We start from the raw sequence: 19,967 nt of genomic DNA, 5'->3' as shown, positions 1-19,967 counted from the left end.
CTCCAATTAGAATTGTAATCATGAAGAATACAAATAATAAATCATTCTGTTGAGAATGTGAAGAAAAAAGTATACTGATAGACTGTTGGTGGGACTGTAAATTCGCACAGCCACTCAGGAAAGCAGTATGGAGGTTCTACAAAAGATTAGGAATGGAACTACTATATGTCCCAGCTATTCCACTCTTCAGAATTTATCCTTAAGAACTAAAATCAGCACACTACAGTGATATATGCAAACCAATGTTAATCTCAGTGAAATTCACATTAACCAAATCATAGAACAAGGCTAAGTGCCTGTCAACAGATGAATGGATTAAGGAAATGTGATACATAAACACAATGGAGTTGTTATTCAGTCATAAAGCAGAATGAAATCATGACATTTGCTATAAATGGATAGACCTGGAAAATATAATGCTAAGTGAAATAAGCTAGATTCAGAAATGATTGGTCTCATCATATACAGAAGCCAAAACAAAATAAGGGGGAAAAAGAGTAATGGGGATGCCAAGAAAATTGGTGTGGTGGGGATCCCAAGAAAATTCCCAGCATCTTCAAACATCGTTATAAAGATTTCTGAAGCTTTATTTCCTAGTGGTCTTGTCTGAGTACTGAGATGAAGAGAAACTCAAGACTTATTGTCAACATCTCTTAAAATTGTAATCACATTTTTCCAGTAAATATTTTCAACTTTTGACTGACCATATATATTTTTGTATGCTGTTGTTTTCTTTCATTTTTCATTAGCTTTATTGATGCCTTTAGTTTATTATGGCCTCTCTACACTTGTATTTAGTAAGCAAAGTTTATTTTTGTTTGTTTTTGGTACAAACTTCATATCAAGCACTATATTACATGCTTGAGAAACTATAGTCAAGAAAAGTGACAGAGACTTTAATTTGCATGAACTGGATGGAGGCACACTAAAAATAAACATAATAATATTTGAAATTATGTTATTAGGTGATAAAATGCTATAAAAAATTGACAAAAGCTCACACACATAGACTAGGCTAAGGATTATGTGCAGTCCTGCAGTACAGATAGGCTTAAGATTAAGTCAGGATTTGCTCATTAAAATAGTAATGCTCAAACAAAGACATTAAGGAGATTTCAGTGACAGAAATTTTTATGACTGTGTCAGGAAAATCCAAGAACTGAGATCACACAGAATTTATGACCTATAAGTTTTACTGACAGGCCGTTTGTATGATTCAATATTTTATCTTTTATGCCACACAAAGCCTGGTTACATATTATAGAGTCAATTAAAAATAATCAGTTTATGGCTTGTTTTGTTAGTCCTTCTCAAATATTTTAAAAATATATCAAACTATATCTTTTCCCTCTTAACCTTGTTCTAGAAGAATTAAGGGTGGGCTGGTTAATTATATGTGTCATCCTGGCTGGGTTAAGGGATACCCAGATGACTGATAAAATTTTATTTCTGGGTATGACTGTTAGGGTGTTCCCATTTGAATTTATGCACTGACTTAAACATGAAGGGCCTTTCTGTTGTGAGTGAACATCATTCTATCTGTTGAGAGCTTAAACAAAACAAAAAGGTAGAAGAAAGATGGAATTTTCTCTCTTTTTAACTGAGAAATCCAACTACTCTTGCCCTTGGACAGTTCTAAGGTTTAAAACTCAGACAAGGCCTTCAGCCATGTACTCCCCCACCTCAGATCTTTGGTCATGGGTTAGAGCTACACCATTGGCTTTGCAGGCATCCAGTTTGCAGATGGCAGATTATGTGACATCTGTAACTATGGCTGCATAAGTCAAATTTTTCTAATAAAAGTATTTCCATATCTCTATCTGTACCTATATCTCCTATCACTTCAGTTTCTTTGGAGAACTTTTACTAATACACTCTCCTTTCCAGGAGTTTAGAGAAAATCTTTCAGGAATTAAGAACTGGGTGTTCTACAACTTCCTTCCTCTTAAGTTCAATGTTAGAAAAATGATGTATCTTAAAATGAATTCTGTTTATACTTATTTAATGAGATTATGAGATCTGAGATTATGTTTGGTTTTTTTCCCCAAAATATTGTTTAGCTTTTTAACATGTCCATTTTGTCAGCTTTGTGCATACTATTTTGTAGTTTCTTGAAATATTTGTTTTTTGATAAATTTCTATTTCTTGCCATTGTTGCTCTAGGAGTTAGGTCCCCTTATTTACATGCTGGGCGTGATTTCTGACACATCTCTCTTCTAACTGGTGATTTAAAAACAGCTGTTCTATAAGATCTATGTGTTCAAACTACTCTGCACCTGCAGAAGACTACGTATTGATAAATAAAAAAGCCTGACATCCAGAGAGTTCATCTTTGTTTTATCATGATTCATTCTGTATATGCACTAGCTCAGAAAAATTTCTTCAAAATTGAATGTATTGATTTGTATTCTTCAGATAATATATGGTAACCATGACACCTGGCATATAGTAACTATGCTTAGAGGACATGATCAATTATTTATGAAAATATTAATTAGGGCAGAATTTTTCTCAAAGTGATAAATCTACTGTTATATTACTAAAAGAGATTAATAAAAAATACAGTTCTCTTGTTGCAGACTCTAGTTGACAAGAGAGATAAATTTCAAGGATCACTAATCACACAATGCAGATAGAACCTATTTCTACATTACAGACTGACATTTCCATCTATAAGGCAATCTTTTTCAGCCAATGACATCTTCTCTAAACTATCCTAATAATAACTGATAAATTTGAAACATACATTACATTTGGGTTCTGTCTAATTTCATATCATAAGCTTTCTCTAGAGATTGTAAAGAAAAAAATATGTTGAATTTTGGCCTGGAAAATGGTCCAAACCTGCCTGAAAGAAACTATGCATTCAGCACTTTATTAGAAAAACTCAACTTCAGTAGACACCTGCTGGGCAGTAGCCAGAATATGTGCTCATTTTAAAAATATATGAAAGGTTTTGAATAGATATTTCTCCAAAAGGGCATATAAGGGACCAAGAAGCATATGGAAAAAAGCTCAACATTATTGATCATTAGGGAAAATTAAATCAAAACTATGAGATATCATGTCATACCTGTTAGTTCAGAGAGCTATTATACAAGAGAAAAAATGTACAACCATTGAGGAGGATGTGGAGAAATCAGAACTCTTGTCCATGGTTGATGAGAATATAAAATGGTGCAGTCATTATGGAGAACAGCACAGAGGTTCCTTTAACAATTAAAAGTAGACCAACTTATGATCTAGAAATCCCACTACTTTGTATAGATCCAAAATAGTGGAAATGAAGACCATAAAGAACTATCTCACCATCATGTTCATTGTAGCATTATACACAACAAAGATATGGATATATATATATATATATATATATATATATATATATATTTCATTTTATATATATATATATATATATATATATATTTCATTTTATATATATATATATATTTCATTATATATATATATTTCATTTTAAACATACACACATATTATTTTGTAAAAAGGTAATCTTGCCATAATGTACTTTGTTGTATAAGCCAGTCATGGTAGGATAAACACTGAATCTTTTTACCTATATGAAGTCTCTAAACTAGACTCATAGAAGCAGAAAGTACAATGGTAGTGGCTACATGTTTGGCAGAAGAGGAAAAAGGAGTTTTCATTGAAGAGTTCCATAGGATTTCCCTTATGCAAAATGAATAAATTCTTGAGATAGTGTACAATATTGTGTCTATATTTAACCATGATGTATCATGCCTTTAAAACGTGTTCAAGTGGTTAGATCTCATGTCACTTGTTCTTACCCCAATAACAATTTGTATCTGAAAATGTTCAAAACTATGTCAATTGGATCTAGAGAAAACTATAATAATTGCTGGTAGTTAGTAATATAGACAATCATTCTATATGCTTTACAGATTTGGTTTCATCCTCATAATAAGTTATTTATTTTTCATTAATCTGATAGCATACCTTATTTATTGGTTAAGAAGTATGTACTTAGAGGTTATAAAAACCTAAGGTATTCAACTATTTACTTCTTAACAAAAATTGTAATTCACTTGGAAGAAATGTAATTTAAAGTCATTTATAATTTCCTCCAAAATTTAGAGTCTACTTCAAGATTATATCACTTTTTATCTCTCAGTAAATTTCATACTCAATCTCTCAATTGATTATAACATTAAGAATGTACCTCCATTGATAGAATTACAGTATGTTTTCTCAAATGCTAGAATATGTCTCAGTACTCATATTCTTAAGTTTTGTACACACAAACACAGACGCACACAGAACTTTCTTTTTTTACCTTAGACATTATTTTAGATTTTTAAGCATACAACCTGGAATAGAAATTTTAACAAATAAAACCATAACTTTATATATAATGAAATATTTTGCAATGAAGCTTGTATTTTATATAAAACAGAAATGTAAAATATTTTACTTAAGTATTTAAGTATTTAATTAAGTAACTTAAAATATTTTATTTAAGTAAACTTGGAAGTATGCCCTGTTTCTAACTAGTCCAAAACATGAGAAGGTTATCTAAACCCATACCTAAATATTTCTTCACATATATAATATGTTCAAAGGATTATGTTTAAGAGATTCATATACATACATACATGCATATATCATGTTTTGGATTAGTTTCAAATAGTGTATGTATTTATGAATACATATATATATATATATATATATATATATATATATTGATATATGTATACACAAACGTATACATACACATGTGTGTGTATATATATCTGTATATATACACACATATGTGTATACACACACACACAAAGACATATATACACATATAAGCACACTCACATTCAAAAAGGAACTTACTCACGATGGAATTTGAGAAAATAAATTTATCCCATATATCTAATGCTTATTTCTTCACGATTTTCTATAGCATGTGTTCATTAGGTCTTTATGTTTGTTTATATAAATATGTATGTATATATTTATATGTATGCCTACTTATACATCTATGGAGAGATTGTAGGATTTGGAAATATGAAAGTCTATTTACCACCCAAGTCTAAGATGTATTATTAATGGTCCATGTTACTTTGTGAATACAAAAATAACATGTTTCTTGGTTTATTTTTATTTTTAACTTTTGAATTATTATTAGGATTTTTTTTATTATGTGGTTCTGGGGACCTTGCAGATGCTAGGCAAGTGCTCTACCATGGAGCTGCAACCCCAATCCCATTTCTTGGTTTTATATGAAAAGAAATACATTTTTTCATTCACTTATGTAGCATTTAAGTTATTTCCTAGAAAAAAATGCAAGAAAATTCAAGGGAATTTCTGCAAAATATATATGAAATCACAATTTATGTCTTTAGGTGTGTTAAAAATATATCAATATCTTTAAGTTGTGTCTCCTATATAAGGGGTATGTTTCTTTTCTAAACAGAACTCAAATTGCAATTTTCTTTGTAAAATAATTATTGATTGGGGCTGGGATTGTGGCTCAGCAGTAGAACGCTCGCCTAGCATGGGCGGAACTTGGGTTTGATCTTCAGCACCACATAAAAATAAAGGCATTGTGTTGTGTCCATCTACACCTAAAAAATAAATATTTTTAAAAAATAATTATTGATTAAGAAGTTGTGATAAATAAGCACCAGAAAAATGGGGTGTCAGAAAGTCATAAGAAAATTATTTAAGTCTATTGATATGATAAATTAGATTTATTGATTTCTGTATGATTACCAACCTTGCATCCCTGGGATGAATTCCACTTGATCATGGTGTACTATATTTTTGGTATGTTTTGTACTAAATTTGCCAGAATTTTATTGAGAATTTTTGCATCTATATTTATTAGAGATATTGGTCTGAAGATTTCTTACTTTGATGTGTCTTTGCCTGGTTTGAGAATCAGAGTGATATTGACCTCATAGAATGAGTTTGGAAGTGCTGTCTCTTTTTCTATTTCCTAAAATAAATTGAAGAGTATTGGTATTAGTTATTCTTTAAAGATCTTGTAGAACTTGGCTATGTACACATCCAGTGCTGGGCTGTTCTTGGTTGGTAGATTTCTGATGGCATCTTCGATTTCATTACTTAAAATTGGTCTGTTTAAATTCTGTATATCATCCTGACTCAATTTGGACAAATCATATGTCTCTGGAAATTTGTTGATGCCTTCAATATTTTCTATTTTATTGGAGTAAATATTTTCAAAATAATTTCTAATTATCTTCTGTATTTCTGTAATGTGCTTATCTCTTTCCCTTCAGAGTCCCATTGTATTGTCACTAGGAAAAGATTTATTTGGGAAAAGATCAATGCTTTTGCTTTCTCCCAGCAACTGCCATTTTAGGCTTGATAGATATCTCCTTCCCAGGGATTGTCCTGTCACTGGAAAGGATGTATTGGGAAAGGATCAATCTTATCAATGATCTTTCTCACTCCTTCTTCCCAAGCCACACTCTTTTGGAGTCTGTCATTTTCCATTTCTTACATATTCACTTTTCTGTCTTTCTGGACACTGCAAACTTTCATTTTTCTTTTGGTTTTCTTTTGGTTTATCCCTTCATATTATCAGTTTCTATCACAACTTTCATGTTTTGGCAACAGAAAGATTTTTTTCAAAGAAAAATCTGAGTTCTTTACTTTATGAAGACTCTTTTTAATTTATATTATTGATAGCATAACTATGTATATAATCTAACTTATTTTGTTGACCATTATATTAGCTTACTATGATGGTTGTGACAAATTATCACAAACTGACTGACATGAGACAATAAAAAATTATTTTTTCATGTATTTTGGAGTCCATAAGTCTAAAATAACTTTTACTGGGCAAAAATCAAGGTGTTGGCAATAACATGCCCTTTGCATGTTACTGTTCTAGAGTAAAGTCTATTCTTTGCCTCTTCCAGGTTCTGAGGGCTGCTATTGTCACTTGACTTATGATCACCTTATTAAATCTCCAACTCTGTCATTACATCATTTTCTATTCTTCTGTTTTTTTCAAATACAGTTCTGCCCCCACTTAAAGGACACTTATAATTTCATTAGGGCTCACCTAGTTAATCCATGATCTTCCCCATATGAAGATCACCCAAGACTTTCATAATAAATACTCTCAAGCAATAGGAACGGATGGAATTTAGCTCAACATAAAAGCCCATGTTTATAATCTCACAGATGATCTCATACTCCATGGTGAAAAACAAAAGCAAAATTTTCTCTAACAAAGAAACAAGGAATTGCTGACCAATCTCACCACTTCTATCCAACATAGTACTGTAAATTCTAGCTGGAGTATCCAGTGCCAAAAAAAAAAAAAAAAAAGAAATCAAATCAGATATGATAAAATAATGCTTTAAAAAAATACTGGGTATTGAACTAAAGGGTACTCTACCACTGAATTACATTCCCAGTACCTTTTATTTTTTATATTGAGACAGAGTCTCACTAAATTACCCATGCTTGAAATCCTTGTTCCTTAGCCTCTTAAGTAGCTATGATAATAGGCATGTACCTAGGGCCAGCAAAATTACTTGTGTTTAATGACAAAATAATCTTATAAATAGAAAATCTTAAGCATTCCAAAATTAAATAACAACAAATAACATTTGTTAAAACTGTTGCTAAATGTAAATCTGTAGGATACAAATCAACATACAAAAAGCAGTTAATTTTCTATACACTAAAAACAATCTGAGACTCTAAGACAGCAGCAATGTGATGAGAAATGTGGGCCCTGGAGTCTCCCTCCTCCTACAGTCACACTGAGCAAACAGTACAAATAGATCAGTTCCATTCAAGAGAAAGTCAGAATCCAGTTGAAAAACTCCTACAGACCAGACAACTGAGAAAATTGCCATACCAAAAGTGGGTAGGAAAAACAGAGATAGTCTTGTGCTCTAAACTTAAGTAGGTCACCTTATAATTGGGATGGAAATTCCAATTCTCAGCTTCTTTACAAAAAGTGAACAGCTTATACCCACATATAGTATTCACCTTTAACAGTTCTTTTCAAAGAGCTTATCTTCTACATAACCCTCACTTGAGGATTGGCAAGGACAGAAAAGTGGAGGTTCTCCTGATACCCAAAGAGCAAAGTAGAGGTTCCCAACCATTAAAGCACTCTTAGAAGCTGTACCTCTTGGATAAACCCAGTTTCAAACTTCCCCATGGAAAGGTTTGGCTTCATCTTTTTCTAGCAGTTCCCTGTGGCCCTGGGCTCTTACAATGCACCATCTGGGAGCCTACGTAGTGAACGAAGAATAAAACTTTTTAACCCTGTTCCTTTGTTTTCTTTTGTTTTGTATAAGGTTTAAACTCAGGGCACTCAACCACTGAGCCACATCCCCAACCCTTTGTTGTATTTTACTTAGAGACAAAAATCTCACTGAGTTGCTTAGCACCTCAATGTTGCTGAAGCTGGCTTTGAACTCCCAATCATCCTGCCTCAGCCTTCTGAGCTGCTGGGATAACAGACATGGGCTACAGTGCCTGACTGACCCTATATTTTTGCAACTGTATTCAAAATACCTGACAAGAGAACAACTTAGAGGAGGGAAAGTTATTTTGATTCATGGTTCCAGAGATTCAGTCCATGGTCAGTTGAGTTCATTGCTGCATCTGAAGTAAGGAATAACATCATAACAGAAGGGCATGGTGGAGGATGCTACTCCATTCATGGCAGGCAGAAAGGAGAGAGGAAGGGAGAAAGGGGGACATGGAGAACAAATCTTTCAGGGAATGCCCTCAGTGACCCACCTCCTCTAGCTCTACTCCACCTGTCTACAGTTATTACCCACTCAATTAAAACTAGGATGGACTGACTAGGTTACACCACTCACAATCTAATAATTATACCTACAAACATTCCCACATAGGCACAGGAATTTGGAGGGAATATCTCAAATCCAATAAGAATACTCAAATGGGACATTTGGCACTCCCTGCACTTTCTTCCCTGGATTTCTCCAATGATAATTCTAGTCCTATATTCTCTCCATGGAAATTAGTTGGAAGGTGCTGCTTCCAGGAACAGCAAGAAACAATGAGGCGCTCTGTACATCATGTTCCATGGTTTGCTTCAGTAATAACTAGAGACCATAAGTTTCCCCTTGTTACCAGAGTGTGAGATTTCTGCTTGCTTTCTGCACATTCTTCTTCTGCTTCCTTCAGGGATAATAACAGCTTCCTTCATGGATCAAGATTTTCCTTCAGTGAGACCAGAAAGGATGCCCATGCCAGCTCCTCATCTTTATCTCTCCAGACTTGTTCCTGAGATTTATTCCTATGATCATTCACTGAAAGAAGACAGGGAGACCTCAACATTCCTAAAAGACACAGTTCACCTTCCTCTCTGATTGCTTTAGCAATAAGTACATACCAGAGCATCCCCTTACTAGAAGGATGTGAGACCTCTGCTTATTTAGGCAGGAGAGTGGGTACTTGCCACATCTTCTTCCCTGAATTGCTCTAGCAATAAATTCAGATATTTAAACTCACTCTGCAAGTAGTTTCTGCAAGCACTCAGTATCTCAATTTTTCAGTAGTCACCAAAGTTATATGTTACTAAATCACTGTATTCTTGGAGTTGACAGAGTTCAGAATTCCTGCATCCCCCGTACTATGAAAAATAAAAAGGTGAATTTAACATTTTCAAATTATCTCTGTAGCTTCAAAATGAGAAGGCTGATCAAGGGTGCAGGCATCTGCCTCATATCCAATGCTTATCTTATCAAAATTTTAATTCCATTTTCATAGAAATAGAACAACTAATTTTAAAACATATATGCACTCAGAAAAGACCCTAAGAAGCCAAAGCAATCTTGAACTATCAGAACAAAACTGGAACCCTAAAGTTCCCTGATTTTAAAATACAATATGAAGTCATTATGTTTAAAAACAGCATGACACTGGCATATATAATCAGAAATGACAAGAAACGGAAGAGGATAAAATGTTCAAATATAACCTCCAAATCAGTTTATTTTTAACAAAATTTTCATGAACATACAACAGAGAAATAAACATTCTTTTTAAATAAATAGTACTGGAGAAACTGAACATCCACATACAGAAGGGCAAAATTCAACTTTCATTTCACACAGTAAAATTGGGCTTCTAAACAAACATCTACACAAAATGGACAAAAGACTTAAATTCAAGAACTTCAACTATTGAGATGCTATAGGAGAAAAAAGCACTTGCATTGCTTTGGACAATGATTTATCAGAAACAACTCCCAAAACAAAGGTAACAAAGGCAAGAGTAGACAAAATGGAATGACAACAAGCTAAAAATATTCTCTATGGTCAAGGAATCAATTAATAGAGTGAAGAGGCAACCATGGAATAGGAGGAAATATCTGCCAATCATATATCTGACAAGGGGCCATATTCAAGATATATAAGGAACCAAAGCAACTAAAGAGCAAGAAAACGAGTAATTAGATTTAAAAATTGGTGAAGAGCGGCTGGGGTTGTGGTTCAGTGGTAGAGCGCTTGCCTAGCATTTGTGCAAGGCACTGGATTTGATTCTTAGCACCACATAAAAATAAATAAAAATGGTCCATTAACAACTAATAAAAATGTTTTTAAAAATTGGCAAAGAATCAGGACATTCCTTTAAAGAAGAAAAGCAAATGGTAAACAAGTTTGTGAAAACCGGCACAGCCTCTCTAATCATCAGTGAAATTCAAATTAAAACCACAATAAGACATCACCTCGCAAACTTTTGAATGCCTGTTATAAGAAAGATGAGTGATAACAAGTGTTGGCCAGGATGTAGAGAAAAGGGAACCCTATACACTGTTGGTGAGAATGTAAATTATTAGTATAGCAATTTGGAACAATAGTATGGTGGTTGGTCAAAAAAACTAAAAATAGATTACTTTATAGTCCAGTTATCGCACTTCTTAACAATCCTGGTTATATATTAAAAGGAAATGAAAATGGCATAAGAAAGAAACACGTACACTCCCATGGTTATTGTGATACTACTCACAATATGTAAGATATAAATCAACTTAGTTGCCCACCAGGGTATCAATAAATAAGGAAAATATGGGGTGTGTGTTTGTGTGTATGTGTGTGTATACACACACATATTGTAAAATATATATAAACACACACACAAAGGAATATTACTTGGCCATAAAAAGGATGAAGTGAAGGACATTATGTTAAGAGATATAAGCCAGGGAAGGGATTGTATCTCAGTGAGAAGAGCTCTTACCTAGAATGGGCAAGGCACTGTGTTGGATCTTCAGCACCACATAAAATATAAATAAATAAATAAATAATAAAAGGTTAAAATCTTGAGAGAGAGAGAGAGAGAGAGAGAGAGAGAGAGAAGCCAGATGCAGAAAGATAAGTAGCACAAGTTCTCTCTCAGATGAGGAAACCTAAGAAATTTAACTTGAATATAGAACAGTGACCAACAGAGTTTGACAAGAGTTAGGGTGTGTGAAGAGTGAGTAAAGGAGTCTGGATTTGATTAGCAAACACTGTATGCATGTGTTGAGATATTATTTTGAACCCACAATTAATGCATGATTATCAAAAATGTTTTCAAAAATTAAGAAAAACTCATTAATACATGGTGAAAATCTCCATAGTTTGGCAAATAACAAAATAAGATGTTTAACTCAGTGTCTTTTTCAACTATATCTAAACAAAAATAACTAGAAGAAAATGTTCCAATATGTGAATGAATATTTAAGGGATTGAACAACACAGAAATTTAATCTTTATTTTTATATTTTATTTTATTTCTTATTTCCAGGACTTCTACAGAAGAAAAAATTATCAATTTTTTAATCATAAACACATCTACAGAAATTCTTCAGTATTTCCAATAAATTGCTATACATGTGATATAGCCCATTAGTATTGGCATCATCTGACAGCATGTTCAAAATTCAAAACCTAATGAAGGAAAATGCTATTTAAAAATCTGACGGTTCTCAGGCATCATGACAAAATTACTGTATGCTCAAGGAGATAATTTTTATTCCCAGATGTCTATCATTTCACTTTTCATTTATTTCATGTGTTTTACTTTAGTAACTTTTCATCTTAATCATTCCCATGCTTAAGCAAAGCAAAGCACTTTTTTAAAGAAAAACATTTGATGTTTTGGCCATGTCTTTTAGATACTATGTTTTAAAAATAAAAATGGTGATATTAGTAGACCTAATACTTAAAAATATGTTGATCTTTGAAAAGAAACATATAATATCATCTTATTAAGCCTACATATAGATCATTCAGTAAAAAGTTAAATGAAACATCAAATTATTCAAAATTTAATTTTCTCAATAGAAAAAAAAATAGTTAAATTGTTCAAGGGCTCATCAATTATGCATTACGTGAGAAGTTGTAATTTCAAAATTTATTATTTAAATCTTCCCTGACATTGATATCATTTGGATATGAAGTGTTGTCTCTATGATATATGGTAACTGTATCTTTATGTACATAAAACCATCAGCAAAAGAAAGAGTGACAGTATCCAAAGATGTAGCTTTGGGCTGGGGATGTGGCTCAAGCGCTCGCCTGGCATGCATGCAGACCGGGTTCGATCCTCAGCACCACATACAAACAAAGATGTTGCGTCCGCCGAAACCTAAAAAATAAATATTAAAAAAGATGTAGCTTTGCTAGATAACTCACTTGCTCCTTTAATAAATCTTTGATCTATACTCTAAGGAACTAGCAAGTGAAAGAAGTCTTCTGGGATGTATTACACAAGATTTTGTGTTTTTCAAAAAACAAAATTTAAGAACATGATACAAATTACAAACTTAAAAACTGAAAACCAAATTATACAGAGTTACGAAAAATGGTGTTTGGAATGGATAATTATGATTGTAATGAATTCCACTATTGTCATGTATGTAAGAAATACTAATTAATTAATTAATTAATTAATAACAAAAAAACCTAAAAACCAGTTCCATACATTTGTTATGATCATCAGTTACCTCAGGAAGGAGATTCTCTTGAAAAGTCTTATGGCTCTATTCCACTGTTCATTTTGTTCTTTCTCACAAAGCATTTTGCTCTACTTTGGTAACTTCAATTTTTAAATCCAAACTGTATTTTACCTCTCCTTATAAAATATTAGATTCCACAAAACATGATTTTGAAATTTGCATAATTATATCTTGATGGATATAATTCACTAATTAATTCAACATGTATTTATTATGTAAATATCTTGTTTCATACATTGGATGGAGTAAAATCCTTAGTTTTAAGACATTTTATTACCTGAAAGACACATACATATTAACCAAATATTGCTACACAGTGTGTGTAATTAATGTTATAATAAAGGTCTACAAAAATATTATGGTGTGGAGAAGATGACTTCTGTGGAATTTAAAAGATGAGGAATAATTTTCAGAAGAAAGTAATAACTCTGCTGAAACTAAAAATATGTGTAAGGAAAGAAGATTGAGGGATAAGCATTTGCAAATAACACAGTGGTGTTAGATGACTATATGCATTTGGAAACAGTAAGACTAATGGTTAGAATAGGGTTTTAAAATATTTATGGTTCAGTAAACATTTCACCATACACTCTCTAGGACACTGTGTAAGTCATGTACTTTTCTTGCCTTAGTTTCTCTGTATGTAATGTAGAAGAAAAGAAACCCATTCCTCTCATTCAGTAAAAATATGCTATTGGAGCTGCTTACACTCATTGAAGGATAACACTCAAGTTGGTGAAGAATTCAAGAATGTGCTATTTGATATGCTGATGCAATAGAGACAACACTAATTAAAGAGGTAGAGTGGGTACAGTGGCTCACACCTGTAGTCCCAGAGGCTTGGGAGGCTGAGGCTGGAGAACTGTGAGTTCAAAGACAGACTCAGCAAAAATAAGGTACTAAGCAACTCAGTGAGACCCTGTCTCTAAAAAAAATACAAAATAGGCCTGGGGATGTGGCTCAGTGGTCAAGTTCCCCTGAGTGCAATCAGTAATTTCCAAATATAATGATTTACTAGATAGATTTAAATTTTAATTTCTTTTTTGTTTTCAATTGATATATAAACTTTGTATATATGTATGGTATATAGTATAATATTCAATAAAAGTACCCATAATAATACTCATATCAGGATATTTACTATATCACATGACCTCATACATTCACCAGTTCTTTTGATGTATCAAGTGTTTACTCCTAGGTCTTCTGTGTAAAAATTTCAGACATAGTTAATATATCATATATTTAATAAGCACTTCCCATTTTTTTGAGGTCATAGATTTTCTTGACAGTTTTAACTAAAGTCATTGAAAGACAATGTGAGATGGAAATTTCAATATTCACCTCTTTTATTTTAGGAGTTTGCCTTTCAAAATAATATTGAGCATGAATATATTAGAATCAGAAGGACAAAGAAAAGATCATTGTTTTAACCTCTTAATAATTTTTGAGGCTTAGGATATAAATGTGACAGTGGATCTAGAATACAGGTACTTGGGTGAGAAACAATTATATCCATTATACAATTCAATTATATCCATTTGATTATTTCCACTAAAAGTTTAAGTATTTTTAGGACAAAACAATTAAAGACAATTAAACTTTTAGTTTGTGAAAAATAAGCAAATGGATATCATTAAATTTAATTTACCATTTCCATTCCCTAAATATATATATATATATATATATATATATAAATTTTATATATAAAATTATGTTAAGAAAGTTGTTTATAATCTCTAATAAATCTTTTGAGGCACAAATAAATTATCTAAATGAGTAATTTTCAAAAGAACCAGATTCCTCAATAGAATAAGGACTTGGATGAACCACATAAAAAATAAACCAAGAAGGAAAAAAAGAAAAAGATATTTTAGGATATTTTAGTATTGTTTTAATTATTTTCTTCTGTATTTCTGAATTGATAAATATTAAGTCATAGCTTAGGCTCTAATTATTCATTTCTTTCTATTTTTCATATTTTAACTCATCCACTTAGCCCCAAAGAAAATGTCGTCACATTGTTTTCCCCTCAACCTTCCACATCCCTTTTCCTTACAAGCTTTCCCAAACCTTTTCTGAAGTCAAGGTTTCCTAGGGGCAAGTTTATTGTTACACACAACTATGGAAACAATACTTTACAAATATTTGCATAATTTTACACACATGTGTATATTTAAAAGTTTTCACCTGTAGGTGAATGTCTCATAAAGCAAAAATAAAAACTTTTAACTGAACTTTAGGAATTATGCTACATGGTTTTTATCATAACTAATTATAAAAGGTCTAGTTTATTCATTTAGAATATTTATTACCTTATGTGTATAATAAAAGCATAGAGCTTCATGTCTTCATATTTCTAGATTTTGGAAGTTTCTCTCCACAGGACAAATCCTCATTCTGTTTAGAGAGAGTGATGCAGGAATGAATGTGCCACTGTGCTCACTTATCAGGCCCTGGGGGATAACTCATTCACATTCACTGTATCAAGGGATATTCCTAGCTAACATGGCTAGGAGAATTAAGTTCCCATGTCCTTGATAAACTTATTTCTTATTGTGCATTTTCAATTGGATCCCCAAGGAGAGCCTTCCAAGTGTGAAAGTAGTAGTGCATGTGATTTCAGATTAATCATCGCTTTGCCTCAGTCACTTTATTCCATAGTATACAGCAATTCTTCCAACCCCTCTTTCATTTTTGAATCATTACACTTTTTTCATGTCTTCTAGAGGTTACTTGCCTTCAAATTCTAACTTTATATAAATCTCATCTCCACTTTCTGAAAGCCCAGTTTACATCTTTTTTAAATTGTATCTTCTTAGTTATAAATGAAAGTAGACTCTATTTTAATAAAATTATACCATCATGGAGCATATATTATTCTAATTAGGACCTCATTAATGTGATGGGCACAATGGTGGGATTCATTAGGTATAATCATATGTGTACGTAGGAAAATTATGTTAGATTTATTCTACTGTCTTTCCAATTCCTATTCCCTCTCCCTTTCTTTCATTCCCCTTTGTTTAATCTAATGAACTTCTCTGTTTCTCTCCCCAACCCTTTATTGTGATTTAAATTCCACATATCAGCAAAAACATTTGACCTTGGATTTTTTTTGAGGTTGTATGATTTTGCTTAGCATGATAGTCTCCAGATTCATCCATTTACTGACAAAAGTTATAAAGTCATACTTTATGGTTGAGTAATACTCCATTGTGTGTGTGTGTATGTGTGTATATATATATATATATATATATGTATATATGTATATATATATATGTATATATGTGTATATATATATGTATATATATATATATGTGTATATATATATATATATATATATATATATATATATATATATATATATATATATGACACAATTTCTTTATCCATTCATCTGTTGATCATCATCTAGGCTGGTTCCACAGCTTAGCTATTGTGAATTTTTCTGCTATAACATTGATGCAGCTGTGTCACTGTAGTATGGTGCTTTTAAATCCTTTGTTATAATTTGTTATATTCCAAGGAGTGTGTCAATGGTGGTTCTATTTCTTGTTTTTTTGAGGAATATCCATCCTGCTTTTTAGAGGGACTGTACCAATTTGCAGTTCCACCAACAATGTATGAGTGTTTCCTTTTCTCTATATCCTTAGCAATATTTTTTGTTATTTTATTCTTGATTGTCATTCTCACTTGAGTGAGATGGAATCTCTGTGTGGTTTTCATTTGCATTTCTGTAATTCATGGAGGTGTTGAACGTTTTTTCATAGATGTCATGAGCCGTCTGCGGGCTGTATGTGGACTGTTGCATATAGTAGACTCCTAAGAGGATAAGTCTTACATTGGTAACTCCCCATGGCACCCCCACAGGGATTGACCATCTGATGTAGGTGAACTTCCCCCCTCAAACTCTGCCAAACAGCCCACACAGCACCTGAGATGGGTGTGACCTGCCAACATGTCAATCAACCTGCTGATTGCAAGACATCATGAAGCAAGGCTATGCCTTGAAATCTTATCCCTGCCTTTGATGTACCTACACCTAAAAACACCACCACAGCCATTTTCCTATGTCTATTTCCAGAACCCATGTAGACTAGATCTATCAGAGGCTTCACATTCTGTAAATATTTCTGAGTATTTGTGCTTTTTTATTTAATAATTATTTGAGATTGTAAGTCTTAGGGGGACTTGGATTATCCTGGGCAGGATGAAGGACCCTTCAGTGAGATGCTGGCCATCATCCTCCCAATACATATATTTGTTGATCATTTATTATTTCTTCTTTTGAGAAGGGTCTGTTCAGTTCCTTTGCTCATTTATTGATTAGGTTATTTTAGCTTCTTTTCTTTTCTTTCTTTCTTTTCTTTTTTCTTTTTTCCCCCCTGATGGTAAGCTTCTTGAGTTCTTTGTATAGCCTGGGAAATAATGCCCTATAACATCACTTTTGCTGAGACTGTCTTTGAACTCACAATCCTTTGTCTCAGCCTCCAGAACTGCTGGGCTTACAGGCATGTGCCACTGCACCAGCAATATCAGACTTTGAGTCTAGCCAGTGATAGAAGCAGTGATTTGCACTTCTGACCATGGCTCTCGTTTTCATACAATCTACATTGAATTATATGTAGCTGAGTCAACCTCACGCATGACCTTCCTAGTCATTCTCTAAGAGCAGATGAGCAACTAGGAGGCCACTTCTCAGTTTTTTGGTTTTTGTTTTTGTTTTTCTTTTCTCAGTACGGTATGTTAAAGCCATGAGAGGACTTTGTGCAAAACTTGGAAGTAAGAAGAGAAGCAAAAGTTATTGTTCTCCAGAGGGGTTTGTAGTCAGGCTGTTGAGTTAACAGGACATCCAGAGTATCTTCTAATTAAGTGTTTGAGAATTATCTAATTTGCTGCTAAGGTTTTAAAAAGTGGAGCCAGAATTAGACAGGCAGTCACTACATGTAAGTAAATTTAGTCAGGCTGGATCAAGGAGGCCAATTTGAGAGAGTCTGGAAGTTGAAGAGGGATCAAAATGCTAATGCCTTTGGAGCCCTTCCTCTACCCTTATCAAGATAACCTGCCCCTGTGACAACCTGTTGCTAAGGTAACCTATCCCAGGGATTGTCCTTCCCTACAGGGAGTTGTTTATTATACCCCCTTTCTGCCTAGATCACCCCACTTTGGCCTCTCCAGCCCATCTGCTTCTCATCGTTTGCCATCCCACAGAGAATCATCTGGGTTTAATCATGAAAGCAGGAAGGAGAGAGACATGCAGGGGAAGAGAGCAGGAGAACAAAGGAAGCCTAAGTCCTATAAAAAAGCCAGAATGCCTTCACCTCTGGGGATACCAGGATACCAGCTATGGTTCCCTTCTCCCTCCCAGGAGAAGTCTATGCCACCCCTTTTTAAATAAACCCAGCTTTATATTCTTGCCTCAGGTGTTTCTCTAATGTTATGCTTCAACATGTGGGGAAACAGAACTCATCACCTGGTAAACACTCTCAGAAATTACAGAAATTCATTGCCATTTCCCATTCACACTTCCTGCACCTTCTTTGCAGGCCTCCAACCTGAAATATTCAATATTAGTTTTCTCAACATTCTGTCATCAACACTCAAAGTTTGGCTTTTGACTCCCTCAGGTCTTGAAAAGCGAGTAGAGTATTGGAGTCTGTCAAATTATAAAAACAAGTAATCTAGTTTATTTTATTTATTTTTTTATTTGATGAAATGGGCTCATAAAGAGAGCAACAAAATGTGGAATGTATTCCTCTACAGATGTCCTTCTTTTCCTTGAAGGATCATTTCTTAAGCTTCTCTGTCTGGATGATGGGAATTGAGGAGTGAACTCAGCAAGACATGAGAACAGCCCATTCCTGTTAACACCTCTTTGACATATTTCATTTCAAAAAGATATATGGAAGAATAGTTTTCAAAGATATATGGAAGAATAGTTTTCAAGAATTTGCATTTCAATTTACTCACTTTTTACACCAAAGAAAATGATTCACTTTTATGGAGAGATCCCTCAGAGAATAAAATTGTGTATCTGTCAATTTTAGCAATGCATAATACTTAAGAGCAGATACAATGCTTAGCAATTAACATAGAAAACCTAATAAGATATAAATAGTCAAGGGAAAAAATGGCAGAGGTATGAAGTAATGCAATAGATAACCGTATTGGAATGAGGGAGGAAAAATGGGCTATTTCCAAAGGACAGGAGACATGCTGCTAAATCACAACAGCATACAGAAGGAGCTATGGATGCATGCAATAGCATGGGTGAACTTTGCTATGTTGAACGAAAGAAGTCAGACGTGAAATTCAAACAGTGTAGTTTCTTTCATATGAAATCTTAGAACAGGCATGACTAATCTACAGTGACTAAAGATCATCTGTGTATACTTTGATTCAAAGGCAGGTGGAGGTGATTTTATACACATGCCTTAAATATATAAATATTTCCGCAAGCCAAGATATAAATGAATTGTAGGTTGAATTTCTTTCATGAGTTAGTGTCATCTGTAGTGCTCAGAGACTATAAATTTAGATACAAAGCCTGGTGTTCAAATATTTTAATCACAAATGACATCTATTTATGTTTACAAATTACTTATTTGTAATTATTATGATTCCACAAGAGAAACTTTTCCAGTAGAATATCCATCCTTTTCATGTGTTATAAATCTCATTGCAAAACCCTTGATTTTTTATTTTCCTTATTCGTTTTTCAAGATTCATTGTAAGTGATGATTATTCTTGAAAGATGATTTTAAACTGTAAAATTACTTAGATTTTTTTTACTTTTTCTATCACAATGTCAATTATATTACATAATAAATCATCATGTTTTGTGTATCTGTCAAATTTAGCAATGCAAAATACTTAAGAGCAGATGCAATGCTTAGCGATTAACATGTATCAAAATATTTAACTAACTATGTATAGCAAGTGTCACTTACAAAAAAGCATTCAGTAT

This window comes from Marmota monax, unplaced genomic scaffold (genome assembly GCF_021218885.2).
Source record: "Marmota monax isolate L192 unplaced genomic scaffold, Marmota_monax_Labrador192_F-V1.1 WCK01_AAM20220418_F8-fsc00151, whole genome shotgun sequence".
Taxonomy (NCBI): Eukaryota; Metazoa; Chordata; class Mammalia; order Rodentia; family Sciuridae; genus Marmota; species Marmota monax.
This window is presented reverse-complemented; position numbering follows the sequence as displayed.